This window comes from Balaenoptera borealis (assembly GCF_965194805.1).
Source record: "Balaenoptera borealis genome assembly, chromosome: 2".
In the NCBI taxonomy this organism is placed as follows: Eukaryota; Metazoa; Chordata; class Mammalia; order Artiodactyla; family Balaenopteridae; genus Balaenoptera; species Balaenoptera borealis.
In genome coordinates, this window is record NC_138867.1 from 103350646 (window position 1) to 103366003 (window position 15358).

Here is a 15358-nt window from a genome sequence, read left to right on the forward strand (position 1 = left end):
TCTGGGGAATCATGCCTTGAGGACTTGACTGCGGATCCAGGAACACAGGACTGTCTCTCTGTGGGAAAATACCATGTCGGCTACACACTGGCCAGCCCTCTGGCCTGACTGTGTAAAAGGAGCTTTATTAACAAGCCCTAACCAGGGCTGTTTAGAGACCTGGGCAACTTCCAGTTTTTGAGGTCCTTGATATATGGAAAAATGAAAAAATGCCGAAACAGGGTTACAAAAACAGTGGTATACTTTAAATGTTTATCTTTAACAACTTAATGCTTTTAATACCAGAAACATATAATTGCGCTATTCATAAGTTAATTACAGGATTCATAAAAATGTTAATTTATGGTTTACTTCAGGCAGTGTGGTCTGGTCAAAGGACCCAAGTTCAGAGTTTGCAAAGGCTGCCTTCTTTTAATCCTGTCAGTCTGTCTCCTGATTGTAGGTATAACCTCATTTGGAAATGACTTCAAAGGTCTAAATTTGAGGCTCTTTATGTAAGTGAGGCTGAGTGGCACTGCCGGCACCCCCTGGAGAGGATCTGCAGAAAATGCTTCTGCAGGAGGAGCTGGGGTTGCCCAGAGTCCCTGACCTTCTCCTCCAGGCCCCCAGCACTTCCAAAGATACCTGTGTCCTTGACCTGGAGCTGTAGCAGTACAGTCAGTGGCCTCACCCTGCACCTCTACTGAGGACCAAAACGGACCATCTATCTGTGCAATAAAAGGGTCCCAGGGATGGTCATTTGTCCTCCCCAGGATGACTTCAGCCCTTATTATGGTACTTCAAATTCCTTTCAAAAGGCAGACCCCCTTTCAAGCCTCACTTGAAGATAAAGCTCTAAATGCAAAAATTCTTTCCAGGAGCAGCATGTTGACCTACACTCAAAACTAGGTGTAAGTCTCAGTTACTGGGAGCCTGATGAGGGCAAGCACTGGGCCCAGAAGAGAGGGCTGGAAGGATGATGGAAGGTAGAAAATGAGCCACCTAAAGAGAAGACTAGAGATAGTAACAGTGACCACAGCAGGGGGCAGATTTGGTGGGGGGGTGGGGGGATGAGAGGGGACAACTGCAGAGAGGCAGGTATGTGCCAGGCTCTGGCCTTGCCATTGACTGAAGTCTCCATCCAGCTGCTTTGCAGTGACCTCTGCTCTGCAGAGACAATTGAACATTTTTAAAGGAACTTAAATGTTCTTACCAAAAAAAAAAAAAAAAAAAAGATAAGTCTGTGAAGTGATGGATGTGTTAAGTAACTAGAAGGGGAGGAAATCCTTTTACCGTGTATATCAAATTATCACCATGTACACTTTAAATGTCTTACAATTTTATTTGTCAGTTATACTTCAGTAAAACTGAAATTTAAAAAAGAAACAAAGAACTAGGGGGAAAATAATAAAAGTACTGTTAATTTTAATTAGTAAGGAAAAGTACACTTTTTCGGCAATATTGCATTCCTTAAAATTTTCCCAGTTGGATATTCAATTCTGCCTTAGATGTGTTGGCCTGCCCAGAGGGCAGAGAGACATGGTCCAGCCTTTAGTGCTTGGGTACCTAGAAGGCACCTTATCCTATCACTTGTATCCTTCTGACTCTCCATTCATTCATCTATCTACCCAGCCACCCATCCACCCATCCACCCACCCTCCCATCCACCCACCCACCCATCCACCCTCCCACCCATCCACCCATCCACCCATCCACCCACTCATCCACCCATCCACCCATCCACCCATCCACCCATCCACCCATCCACCCATCCACCCTCCCATCCACCCATCCACCCTCCCATCCATCCATCCACCCATCCACCCATCCACCCTCCCATCCACCCTCCCATCCATCCATCCACCCACCCATCCACCCACCCATCCACCCACCCACCCATCCACCCATTCACCCACCCATCCAGCCATCCACTCATCCACCCATCCACCCACTAAACCAACTAACCAACAGACATTTATTGAACACCAAGCACTACAGTATGCTGAGCTCTCTGTTAACCGTTAGGGAAACTATAGCAAACAAGACATTTTATCTTTGCCCTCATTGAGGTTATAGTCTGGCAGATTTTAATTAAATGTTTGTTTAATGCTGCCTTCACAGTCTACAATTTGTTTAGATAGTTAGCTTTAACTCTTTAAGTCCCGATGTCCTTTTTACAGAATTGTAATGGATTACCCTTCCTACACCTAGGAACCCCATTCTAGACAAATGTTCAAAGATTGGATGGGAAAATCTACAGATGGTCATGCCAGAATAAATGTCTTCTGATTTGTTTAAGTGTGTATCTCTCCTATTGAACTGTAAATTGCTTGAGGGTAGGGACCGGGTCTTAAGTTTTTAATGCCCTGCACTAAGCACGGTGGCTGGCATATAGTAGCTGCTTTCTAAATGTTTGTTGAAAGAATGCTGTCTGGGAAGTCAGAAGTCTCCATTCAAGGCTCACCATTACTGCCATGACCTTCTGTCTTTGCTGCCTCGTCTCCTGGATCTTGATGGGGAGGAGATCTATGGCAAACCAATGTGATCATTCAGTCCTCTGCACAACTGTGCAAACCTTCCTTCAAGAAGAATGGTTCTGAGAAGCCAAATTTCAACCCTCTCCCATGTTTCTTGCTCCAGGACAAACTTGGAATTTCACTTGGTTTTGCCTGTAAGCAGTTATCTTGGGAGGACAGCAAGCTCAGGGGGCTCTCCCTTGAGACCACCTGGTTTAGGCCTGCTTTAGCCTCCACGCTCTCACTTTCTTGAGCACCCTGAATCTAGGATTTATTTTGTTTCTTCCATTCTCCTGTGATCCAAGGCATGATGGTGTAAATTGGGAATTGAGGGCATGCTTGGTACTGTCCCAACTTGATGTAAGGAATGTCTCCTAAATTATTTAAGATCTGAAAATATGTTTTCTACGCTCGACAGATGGTCACTTTCCCCTTAATAAAGCGTGTCTGACAATCACACTTTATTGGTGTGGTTAGGAAAAGAATGTCGTAGACTTGAGAAAACATAATAATTTAGAGAGTGACACATTGCAGTGAAGAAATAAAGCTGTAGACTACTTTGAAAAGAAGTAAAACCATAGGAAACCATGATTTCATTGGAACAAACGTTCTGTGTCTTCAGAAAGTTCTTACTAAAAAAAGGAGGGTGACTTCTAGGGCATGGTGTGTGTGTGTCTACACATACATGGAAGTAGCCTCGCTCTGATTTTTTAGGGACATTCTCTTTGCAAACATTCCCCACTTAGTACCTTGTAAGTTTTTTAATATTATCACTAACATAGCAGTTTGCACCTAGGCTTTGGTCCAAGCTGCTTCTTGGAAATTATAGCTACCATGCTGAAGTATAAAATCACTAATCATTTTCATCAAGGTCTAAAGGTCTGTATAGTATCATACCCCGTGGAATTTATAAACCAGTAATTTCTACTACAGTAAGGGTTAAATAGTACCCCATGAGATACAGTGCATGAACCATATGGAGAATTCAAGTGCTTACCACAATGCACTCACTTTACTGTGTTCTTTCGTAGCTTTCAAGTGTGGAACTATTTGGTACACTATCATAGATAATGTGCAAATCCCAGCAGTTCACACTGGTAATATTTCTAGGATTATTTTAACAAAATAATGGTCCCCTTTCCTATTTGGTAGAAAACTAAGGCTTTGTTTTTCCAACTGTAGGAGTATGTTCATTCAAATTTCCCTGTGGTTTAATTTTCCAAAATTGATGCTTTCTCACAAGGAGCACGTTGTTGTTTAATTTTTTCAAAACCCACCTCTCACTGATTTGAGAAAGGATGGAGCGTAGCTGTGCGTGTTCACTAGTCAGAGTCTGAGATCAGTCATAAGGCGGGATTCTCTGATGCTCAGTGCTGAGATCTGGTTCCACAGATCCCTTTCCACCTCAGCCAAAGTGAAAATGAGAGAAGATCAAGAAGGGCCAGAATGGGAGGGTGGCTGGAAGCTGTGGTATTTCGCTCGTTCATCTCAGTAGATAGAGGAAAACGTGGTAATACTGTGAGCTGCCCTTTGTTTATAATACATACAGTTCGTGGCAGCAGTCTTTATAAGCCCCAGTGGCATTTAACAAATATGAGAAGATACAGGCTTTCTTGATTACTTAGATCTGAATGTTTATTCAAGCTTTCATGAGAGTTTTTCTTCATTTACACAGAGCTCTCTCCACTGAACAAATGTCCATTTTTAAGTGTGGACCCAGTACATATGAAACAAGTTTTCACAGGATTCAAATTCATTTCATTTGGTCAGGACTTCTTGCTGGTTACTTTAATTAAAACTGGATTTTTAAAAAAAAGAGTAAAAGCAGTCTTTGAATGGGTGGCTTACATCAAAGATTTTACAGTTTGTGAAAGACATTAGTGCTGATACAAAAAAAAAAAAGGAAAGAAATGAAAGATAAATTGCTGCATGAAAATATTTCCAAGGCTGTTCTTAGCAATATAGGATTAGTGGTATTTTCCTTTTCAGTGTAGATGTTGTATGGATACTGGAGACAGTTGTGCACTGTGGGTATTACTGCTGTGACAGAGGAGAGGGGAAAAGATAAGTTTGCAACCGAGCCTGCAGATGGCACCAAGCCAGTGCCCTGAAAAATGGCAAATGTGTCACAGCTCACAGCTGGATGCAGAAATATTTCTCTTTAATTTGGATGGATAAAACTTTTTTCACAGCAGGGCACTCTCAAAAGAGGACAACATCAAAGAGGGTGGGTCTCCCCAGTCAGGCATCAGCGGGCTCCAGGATGGAGCAAAATGAATGAACTGTCAGGACTTTTTCAGCATATATGCTTCTGCCAAGTGAAAAGTTAAAGGTTCAGTGGCTTGTTCGGATCACAGACAAAGTCCTGATAATGCAGGCCTGATCCCCAAAGTCTTCCCTCTGATCAACAGACAGAGGATGTCTGAAGAAGAATCTGGATTGATGGATGGCAGGCTTTGTATGGATGACCACCGCCATCCTCGGAGATAAAGGGATTCACCAAATGCTCAGAGGCTCTCGGGAGCTCCCGATCTCCATGCTGGAATCCTCAGTCACCCACTCTCCTCTGCCAGCCTGCAGCCTCACAGCTGCTACCCCACAGTGTGACCAAAACACCCAACTCATCTCTTCCCACGCCTGGCTCTCTGAGGCAGGCTTCACGGATACCACCACCGGTGTTTTACGGTTTATTGACACTTTTCAACTGTTTTTCTGATTACCATATTTCAGTCTTGACTTATGTGTTAGTATTATCTGCAAAGTCAACATAAACCTCTAATGATTTTCTAATATTTCTGGAACTTGATGAATGTGAATTGACAAAGTACAGTATATAGCTTTATATCAGCATTACTGAAAATACGGCAACGGTGTATATAACCATTACTCATTTCTTGACCTTTGAAGCCTCAACTCAAAACCTTGGCATTCCAGATATTCCAAAATACTCCAAACCAAAATGAGAGGGAAGAGTTTTCTTATGAAAAATAACAACAAAATAAGTTAATTCTAATGGAGGGAGAAATTTTTGAAATGAAAAAACATGTATAGTATTATATATTTGAGAAAAAAGTGGAAAAACTGAACACAAATAAATCTGGCCACACTAACGAGTATTTGCTTTAATGAAGGAACTTTCATTTTAGAATATGCATTTTCATCCACAGACTTATGCTTTGGCTGTTCTTTTGGTGGTCCTGGTCATTATGACACATTGCCAGTGGAAGGAGAGTGGGTTTTACAGAGTGGGGGAGTGGTGTCTTTGTCCATTGCATGGTTGCTTTGTGTAAATTTGACTAAGAGGTTAAGTAATTCTCACTAAATTGACATTTGCTCTGAAAATAGGAATTTGATAATGACATTATTAATCATTATGGACATTTTCATGGCCCTCAGTCCTTCCTTTGAAGAGTTTCAGGTGCTTTTAATGAAAAAGCTCGGCTAGTTCTCTCTGATAAGACAAATGGGATGTGATTAAAAACAACAGTCACATGGTGGCCCATGATTCAGGAGGGTTTCATCCTTGTCACACTCACAGACCCACTATATGACTGTGGGCAAGTCATTTCACCTTTCTCAGCCCAAAGTTTCTGATCTGTAAAATGGAATAAATGTTCCAGCCTACCTTCTAGGTCAGTTGTAAGGATCAATTAAGCTTGGGAAAGTATTTTATAAACTAAAATCCCGCTCAGATGTGTATGACCTGGTTATTAGCTCCTGTTCTTTCTTTGTGTTAAGGTGGAGGCAGATGCTTCACTCATTTTTTTTTTTTTTTTTTTTTTGGTGGAGCCACACAGCTTGCAGGATCTTAGTTCCCTGACCAGGGATCAGACCCGTACCCTCGGCAGTGAAAACACAGAGTCCTAACCACCGGACCGCCAGGGAGTTCCTGCTTAACTCATTTCTCAAGTATTGTTTTGTGGTCTCTCTTCTCAAGGTTTGACTTAGCTTGAGTTGAAAGTCTACAAGAAAAGCTTTTAGGAGACCACAGTGGTGTGGTTCTTGCTGTCTTCCTCTCTAGATTGGGAAGCAGTGCTCCCTGTCGACCTGATGCTCAAGCTGCCGTCCACACATGTCCCCTGCTCCTCACCCAGGTGCATTTGACTGCACAGACAGCTCACCTACCTTGACCATGTTCAGTGCTCATGTAGACATGAGGCACTGTGAGTTGGAGCCTCCTCTGGCCAGAAATGTCAGTGTCTTCAGAGGTCAAGCAGTCCTACATGGTAGGGGATGTTCAGTAAGAGGGCTGAAGCCACAGTTAATTAAAATGCTTGTAACAACCTGTTAGTTACAGAGATACTCCAGGAATGCTCTTTAAAGGTGTGGTGGGTGCCTGTGTCTTTTGGGTTACATGTTTGTAACACTGTGTTAACTTTAAGAAATGGAAAATGTAGAACTGAAGAAATGCTTCCTTACTGTTTTCTAGATAGTATTCACATTCATCCAGCATTTTTTATATTTTGTTTTCTTTTTGGATAGACTCATTGGGGGTGCAAAAACATAAACTAGAACGACTGGTTTATTCCTATACCCCCTTTATGTTATTCCCAATTTTTCCTTCTCTCTCTTTGAACAAAAGTTGATTTCCTGGTATGTACAAAGCTTTGTGTAAGGTACCGATGGTTAAAATCTTAAAATATTTAAAATGCATTCCTGCCCTCAATGAGCTTGTAATGTTCCGGACTTGTAATCTTAGCAGTAATGAGTTTGCAAATGCCACATGTATTATCTTGTGGTCAGTGTCCACGAGCAGGTTAGTAGATGAAGTCCAGGCTGACATTTCCCATCTAATTATAGTGATGGCCTAAGGATAGCTAATGCTTTTTGGACTCTTACCGTGTGCCCAGCGCTGATGTAAGTCCTTTACATATACTAGCTCGTTTGATTTTCATATCAGCCCTTTGACTGGGACTGTCATTAACACCCTTTTTTTCAAAGAAGGTCTCAGCTTCCTCAGGAGGTTAAGTAACTGCCCAAAGTCACTTGGCCATCCGAGGCGAAGCTATGATTGTAACTCACACACATTGGAGCTGACACCCACACGCGTGCTCTTAACCTCTGCCCTCTACCCTCTCCAGTTCCTCCTGACTGGGGTGGCTCCTATTGCATGTTTTCATTGGTAATACTTTAGAAATTCTCCTCTAACAACCATACGATTAAAAGTAAAATATTTTATTGAGCAACAAAGGCATTGTGTTTTTTAACTTTTCAGTCCAAACAGTCAAGAATTATTCTTTTGTGTAACCAGTTGTATAACAAAATATTGCACCTCTATCTTCTGATACAAAGGAATCTCACAGTAAAACATTTTTATCCATCTTGCCAAACAGTATAGTTTTCAATTCAGTTTCTCAAATGACTAATACACTTGATTATTGAAGCCCTTGTTTTCTGAATTTTACAGAAAGATGGGGTTGTCTAAAGGTAGTGTGTAGAGAATAGGTGGAGGAGATCTGAGAAACCCTCTTTGTATCTGTTCTTCCCTGGATCTTCCATGTGCTGTGAAGGGACTTAAAACAGTGCTGGGTTCTCAGGTCTAAACTGGAAAACTCCCCAAGACCTCTTCTTGACCCATTTCTGTGGTAATTGTTTATTACATTTTAATCATCATATGAAAACCACCTTTGCATTTCATAGAATTGAAAGAAGTTAGGTTCAAAAAGGATGCAGTATTTTCTTTAAAAAGCCCTGGTTGTTAGCGCTTAGAATGAAGTTTTAATTGCATTTAGTGGCGATTTCTTCTCAAGCTTTGAATAAAATCTGAGATCTTTAAGAAGCTATAGAATTATTGTGAGGATTCATTTCAGTTCACTTCAGCATGTTTTGAGTTCCGCCAACGTGTTAGGCCTTGTGTTAGATGTTTGGACATAAAATATGCACCCTCACCTCAAATTTTGGGGGAAAACTGAAGGAGACTGGTGTTTCAGCACATGACCAAATGCTGCTGCTTGGGCCTAGGCACGGGGACATGCCACGGTGTGGAATCGTAGGAGAGGGGGCCTGAGATGTCTCCCTGCTCTCTGAAAATTGGCTAATACTATCAAATAAAACCTTTGGACGTTTTCTATTTCCTTTTTTCCATGCCAAAATTCAGAGACCCCAGTTCTGGGAGGAGCAGATTAATGTTTAAGTTATAATTCAAGTTCCTTTTGTTTAAGGTCCGTGGCTCTCTTTAGAGTATCTGTAGGATTAAATGAGGTGTGAGGAGGCCTCATTCTGCCATTGACTAGAGTCTCAGTTTGTCTAAGTCACTCACTTTTGGAGACCCCTTTTCCTTATGTATATAGTCGTCCCTTGGTATCTGTAGGGGATCAGTTCCAGGACCCACCACGGATACCCCATTCTGTGGATGCTCAAGTCCCCTATATCGGGGGTCCCCAACCCCTGGGCCACAGACCGGTACTGGTCTGTGGCCTGTTAGGAACCGGGCCGCGCAGCAGGAAGTGAGTGGTGGGTGAGCGAGCGAGCGAGCTTCATCCGTATTTACAGCTGCACCCCATCACTCGCATTACCGCCTGAGCTCCGCCTCCTGTCAGATCAGTGGTGGCGTTAGATTCTCAGAGGAGCACGAACCCTACTGTGAACTGCGCATGCGAGGGATCTAGGTTGCACGCTCCTTAAGAGAATCTAATGCCTGATGATCTGAGGTAGAGCTGAGGCTGGGCGCTGGGGAGCAGCTGCAAATACAGATTATCATTAGCAGAGAGGTTTGACTGCACAGAGACCATAATAAATCAATTGCTTGCAGACTCATATCAAAACTCTATCAGTGAGTGGCAAGTGAAAACAAACTCAGGGCTCCCACTGATTCTGCATGTGAGTGAGTAGTTATGGTGAGTTGTATAATTATTTCATTATATATTACAGTGTAATAATAATAGAAACAAAGTGCACAATTCATGTAATGCGCTTGAATCATCCCGAAACCATTCCCACCCCCTATCCCGGTCCGTGGAAAAATTGTCTTCTGTGAAACTGGTCACGGTGCCAAAAAGGTTGGGGACCGCTGCCCTGTATAAGCCAGCATGGTGCATTCGGCCCTCTGCCCTTGTGTCTGTGTGCCCTCCGCGATTGGCTGAATACGCGGATGCGGAACTTGCACGAGAACCAAGGGCTGACTGCAAACTGATCAGGTTAGAACAGGCCATCTCTGAGATTTCTTCCAAATCTCATTTCCCTGGCCTCTAAACTTAGCCAAGGTACTCAGCTGTCTAGCAGAGTTGGTGACTGAAGCCTATCTAGTGGAGGAAGTGCTCTGCCTGTGATTTTTCAAACAGGGTCCCCGCTTCACTGTGGGCCCTTGGTGATGTCCCAGTGACTGCGGCAGACAGCAAAGGTGAGGTTCGCTGAGCTGGTGGGGTGCTTCCTGGTGGACTTGCTTTTTATCTGTTCTTATAGTAGACCACAGCAACTTTTATCTGTTTTTATAGTGTAATTACATTTATGACCTCTTTGACTTAAAACGGACCCCTTGCTTAAAAAGATTATTGAAAGCCTCTTCTGGTAAAAATAAAAGAAATGAACTCTCTTCTCTGCACTCCCACTCCCTGGAAAACTACAGCACAGATGCTTGGATCTTGGTCAGATGATGACTTCTGGGCAGCACCCAAGGGATCAATGTTTGCAGTGTTTCCAGGCTATCAGTTCAAACAGGTTTTCTTGAAAGTGCCCGCAGTGGTAGCAGACTGATTTTCACGGGGTAGCAATAATTCCTTTACAGCTGGAATTACCAACTTAAATGCTTTATGAGGCCAAGCAGCTAAGTAAATGAGTGAAGTAAGGAACACTTAAGGATAGGGAGTAGTAGGGAGTATGGAGAAGGAGAAAAGCCCATGGCTAATCTAAAGGGGCCACTTTGAAGGGGCCTCAGTTTCTGTGGATTAGTGCCAGAGATTGGGGACCCATCTTCTGATTTTTTTTTCTCAAGAAAAATTAGAAATTAGATAAAATTTCCAAAATTTTAAAACACCGGAGAGAAAACAAAATTGGTCAATTACGTGAATTCAGCCGGAGGGCCACCAGTTTGCAAATGTTGCTTTAGAGAAACAGATTGCTCAGAGCCACCAATATACACAAATTCTTATCATTCAGAAGGTGGTTTTCTTGCTATTATGTTAAAATGGGCCCAAGTCAGTCACTGGCTTACATTGTTTCTATGATTATTATTGTTAATGTTAGTTGGCAGCATTCATAAATGACAAAGCTGTGGACAAGCCACTCACGACCAGTGTTTTTAGGACACAACACTGGTGCAGTTTTTACTCATGTTGTTCTCATTTAAAATAGATTCTTGTTCTAGGAAAATAAGATCATAGGAGAGAATGCAGTTTCCTGATCTTCAGGATTGCATGAAATGCCTTTCACATGGTGGTTTTCAGTTAATCTATGCGTGGTTTATAATGAGCGACAATTTGTGTGATCATTATCTCAACCACATGTGTGGCATTTCAGTAAATATTATTGGGTTGAAAACTATAAAAATTTCCTTAAAAAGGTAAGAACGAGCTCTCCCCCTTACTTATCTTTCTACTCCCGCTGATACAGGATAAAAGAAAAAGTACAGACCAAAACCAGTGGTTTTAAAATAGCAACAAAACAATCAGGAAGGAAATCAGTGGCTGATAATGTAGTGATACATATTACCAAGAGTTTCCCAGGAGGATAACACAGATACAGTTTTTAACCTTGGGTAAGATAGTAGGCTTCTGTATTTTAACAACACATGCAAAAATTGAAGTACAGAGAAATAAATGGCTAGGCTTTCTTTTCATTTATTTTTCTCTCTTTGATTTAAAAAAAAATCAGAAAAGTCCAAAGTATAATATATAAATGCCATATACAAGCCACCAAAAAAGTGAGTGTTAACGCTTTGCCATATTTGCTTCAGAATCTTTTTTTTTTTTTTTTTTTAAATGAAGCATTTCAGATACATGTGAGTTCCCTTTGTTTTCCTTCCATCCCTTTCTTTCCAAAGCCAGGACTCTGATGAAGTTATCATGAATCCTTCCTATGTGTCTGTTCAGAATTGTACTATATGTATAGATACATATAGATAGGCATATTGCTATATGTATATTACAATATACACTCTTATAAAAGATACTATTAGGGTGTTATTTTGTATATTTTGAAATGTTGACAAATGATATCATATACTTTAATCTGCAACCTGATTTTCTCAATCAACATTATGTTTTTGATGTTTATATCAACTAGATCTTAATGCAAACAAGTCTAGTTCATTCAAGTGTTTTGTACTTTTTTGTTGAATAAATAAACCACACTGAATTTATTCTTCTGATGATGGATATTTCTCTTATTTCTAATTATTTACTGTTATAAGCTGTGCTACAGTGAATGCCCTTGAACTCATCTCCTTAGGCACATGTATCAGAGTTTCACTGGAGTAATTTCCTAGAAGTGAAATTGCTGAGTCACAGGAAATATGCATTGTCAACTTTATTTCAATATTGCCAAAATGTTCTCCAATGTGACTGTGCCATTTTATATTCCTTTTCAGCAATGCTAGGATTAGCTTTGTAAAACGAATATACTTTCTACAGCTTTGAGGGGTTACCATTACAAAATTTAACCCTTTTCCTACCAAGTGTCCTGTGTGTTTCTTTACATGTGTTTCCCCTACCTCCAGAGGGTCATTTGTTCAGCTTCCTTAGAAAAAACAGAGCAAATATTAAAACTTTGGTGGTTCATATTCATTCAGAATAAAGTGCACAGTTTCCAGCAAAACTGTGCTTGATTCAAGGGTTCTTTCAAGGAATTTTTTTCCTAATCTAAATTTAACTCTTACCTTCATTCTAACCATCTGAATGAATACAATTTCTGACCTTTTCGACATTTTCATCAGTCCTGAGGAGATTGTCTAAACACTTTATGCATGATTTTTGATATTTTTCTGCTTATTTTAAATCTTTTGAAAGGTAATGAAAACAAAATAACTCTTGGTCTTGGCATTAATACATCTCCTTAGATTCCTTAAAATTTTTAGACCTATTAGGTATCTAGCTTAAAATTACATTTTAGCGTCACACAAATGTAGATGTTAATGCGGCTTCCAAGAACAACTTCCCGACCTTGAAATTGTTGCAACTGCTCTAGACTGAAATCTGCTGAAACATTTCCCCACTCGTGGTTCCTCCTCTCCTAGAAGGACTAATGTCAGCCCATCTGGATACAGGGACAGTGTTCTTGTATAGTTTGGATACATGCAGAATTTTATCGCCATCTTTAAAAAAAATTTTTTTTAACTAAGCTCTTAAATGGAAGCAAACCTGAGCTAATGATGGAGAGTAATAATAAGACTCAAATTAGGACCCAGAGCTTTTCTGAGAAGTCGTCTTTAGTTCCTCTTTAGCGTGCACATGTGGGTATCTTGGTTTTCCCAATTTTATTCTACTTCTATTAGGAAAATGAACAGAAATAGGCATCACTGCCTTCTGGCCCATTGTTTCTCTTTCAAGAAACACAGTTTAAATGTTAACTCCTAACAGCAGAAGCCAGAAAGTGCTCCAGGATGGTCTTGAGCCAACTGCAAAGGCACGTGTTTTCGACCCACCTCCCTAAATAACTTAGGTTGGAGGTGCTGCCCGTATTAGCGTGATGGGCACCCTTGAGGAAATTTCACATGCTGTGAATATATGTTGTTATGACTTGACATTTTATGACATTTATGAAGCTTTTATTTTGGGGCGGGGGTTGAAAAACATATCATCAGATTCGTGTTTTGAAAGATCACTCTGGCTATACTTTAGAGACTAGGTTGGAAGGGCCTGAAGAAGCTGCAGGAAGATCAGTTAAGGGACCTTTGTAGTCCTTCAGGCTGAGGAGAGGAAACTGGTTTGGGCAGGATGGTGACAGTGGAGAGGGAGAGATGTTTAGGAGGCAGATTCAGCTGGATCTGGTGATAGCTGGGCTCTGGGGGGTTGAGGGAAAGAACAGTGTCAAGGTTGAATGAGTTTCCTCAACTCTGGCTGGATGCACACTTGTGCGATCCAACTAGGTACATGGGATTTTCATCAGTTTCATGTGAAATCGTGTGATATCGGTATCAGGCTGAAGCCAGGGAAGCTCAACCTCGTGCTATGCGCTCATTGTGTGATATTTGGGGAAAGCCTGACAAATAGCCATGTACTTTCCTCAAGGCGAGAGGAGTTTCACCAGGTAGGCAAAAATTGTAGAATTCCTGTGATCACAATATACTTAGTTTAAGGAGACTCTTGTTGAAACAGTGTGGGAGGAAACACTGGTTTTTTTTTTTAACATCTTTATTGGAGTATAATTGTTTACAATGATGTGTTAGTTTCTGCTTTATAACAAAGTGAATCAGCTATACATATACATGAATGGATAAAGAAGGAAACACTTTTTTATACTCATTTTCAAGACTGACTGGCTAGTGTCTGGTGTTCAAATGAGCTAACGCTCAAGACAGCACCCACGACTACATACAGACGTTAGAGAGTTTTACTTGCTGTTGAGGACATTAGCTACAAGCACAAAGGAGAACTGCGCTTCTCCAAATGTGTCATTATTTTCACTAGCAGCTGTCATGGGTGGTTAGTTCATGGGGAAGGACAGGGCAGGGGGCTGGATCATCAACATTTTGGGCTCCATTATAGATAAACAGTGGCATTCAAAGAACTGATGGCTTTGTTCAGTGTCGCATGGGTGGTCAACAGCAGACTCAGGGTTGAGACTTTGAGCCTTTGAACCAGTTTCCTAAAATGAAAACAAAGGCAACAACAACAAAATAAGTACAGTGTAATAACCTAACCTAAATATGAAATTTGTCATTAGGTTGCTCGCAGAGCAGATGTATCCACTGCATGAAATGTTTCCATTCTCTGCCATCATCCCCGAACTAGGAATTTAAAGTCATTAATCTTAAATATAATATAATCCAGGAATCTCTTCATTCTTCTCAGGCTACATTGATTATCAGCTGTGATCACTCTGGCCTGCTACCCAGTTATAACTTCTCCAACAATTGTATTGGTTAGATTGGTGTCTCTCTTCTGTTTCTGGGGGTTAGTGGAAAGATTGGGGGTGAAGACAAATGAGTTCAAGAAAAGCCAAAAAAAGAAAAAAATCAGCTATTTTAAAATGACTGGTGATGATAAAAAGAACTGTCATCACTAAGCCCTTTGGCCTCCAGAATAGAAATACTGAGCTAAATTAATATGAATGACCCTACTAATTTTAGGGCCGAAATGTAACCAGTGAGGCTCTCTGTGAGACTTCTCTCTGTGTCTACTTGGAAAGGAAAAGTGGAAAGGCTGATTAGCAAAGGTAAAACATATTTTCTCAGGATGCTCTGGGGAACAGAATCTTACTGCTGATTTTATTTGAAAAGGTCCAATTTTGCCATGGTCCTTCTGAGAACTGCACCCCTTGCTTCCTGGCTGCCCCTAGGGCTGAGGACGACCTTTGAGAATTGCCGTACATATATAACCCCGGATCTCCCACTCCTCTAGATACCACAGCCTTCAAGGTACCCAGGGCCGACCTGGTTTCTGGAAGTGAGAGCCGATTGTCTCTGCTGTCAGCACTGACTCCGCATGTCCTAGGCTGGCTAGTTGTTTCGCAGAAGACTTTTTGTCCCACACTTATTGCCTGGTTTGAAGCAGATTTCATTTCCTTGAATGTGATCTTGAAAGAAAATCTGCTTGAGGTGACCTAAGGCAATAATTATTAGACCAACCTTAGTTAAGACATTAAAAATCCATAGGAAACAGTTATTATTATTTTTTCTTTCCCTTTGTGAGGGTCTCTCTTTTTTCATGACTCCTCTCCTAATAGTTTCAGGTCCTGACAGCTGAAGTCCTACATCTTCTGCGAGGTGA

The 15358-nt window shown here is 41.2% G+C and overlaps 1 protein-coding gene across 3 annotated transcripts in view; it reads left to right on the forward strand.

Moving 5' to 3' along the window:
* The window catches only part of PRDM6 (PR/SET domain 6), a 100793-nt gene that overhangs the window by 51382 nt on the left and 34053 nt on the right, over positions 1-15358 (forward strand). The window lies entirely within an intron of this gene.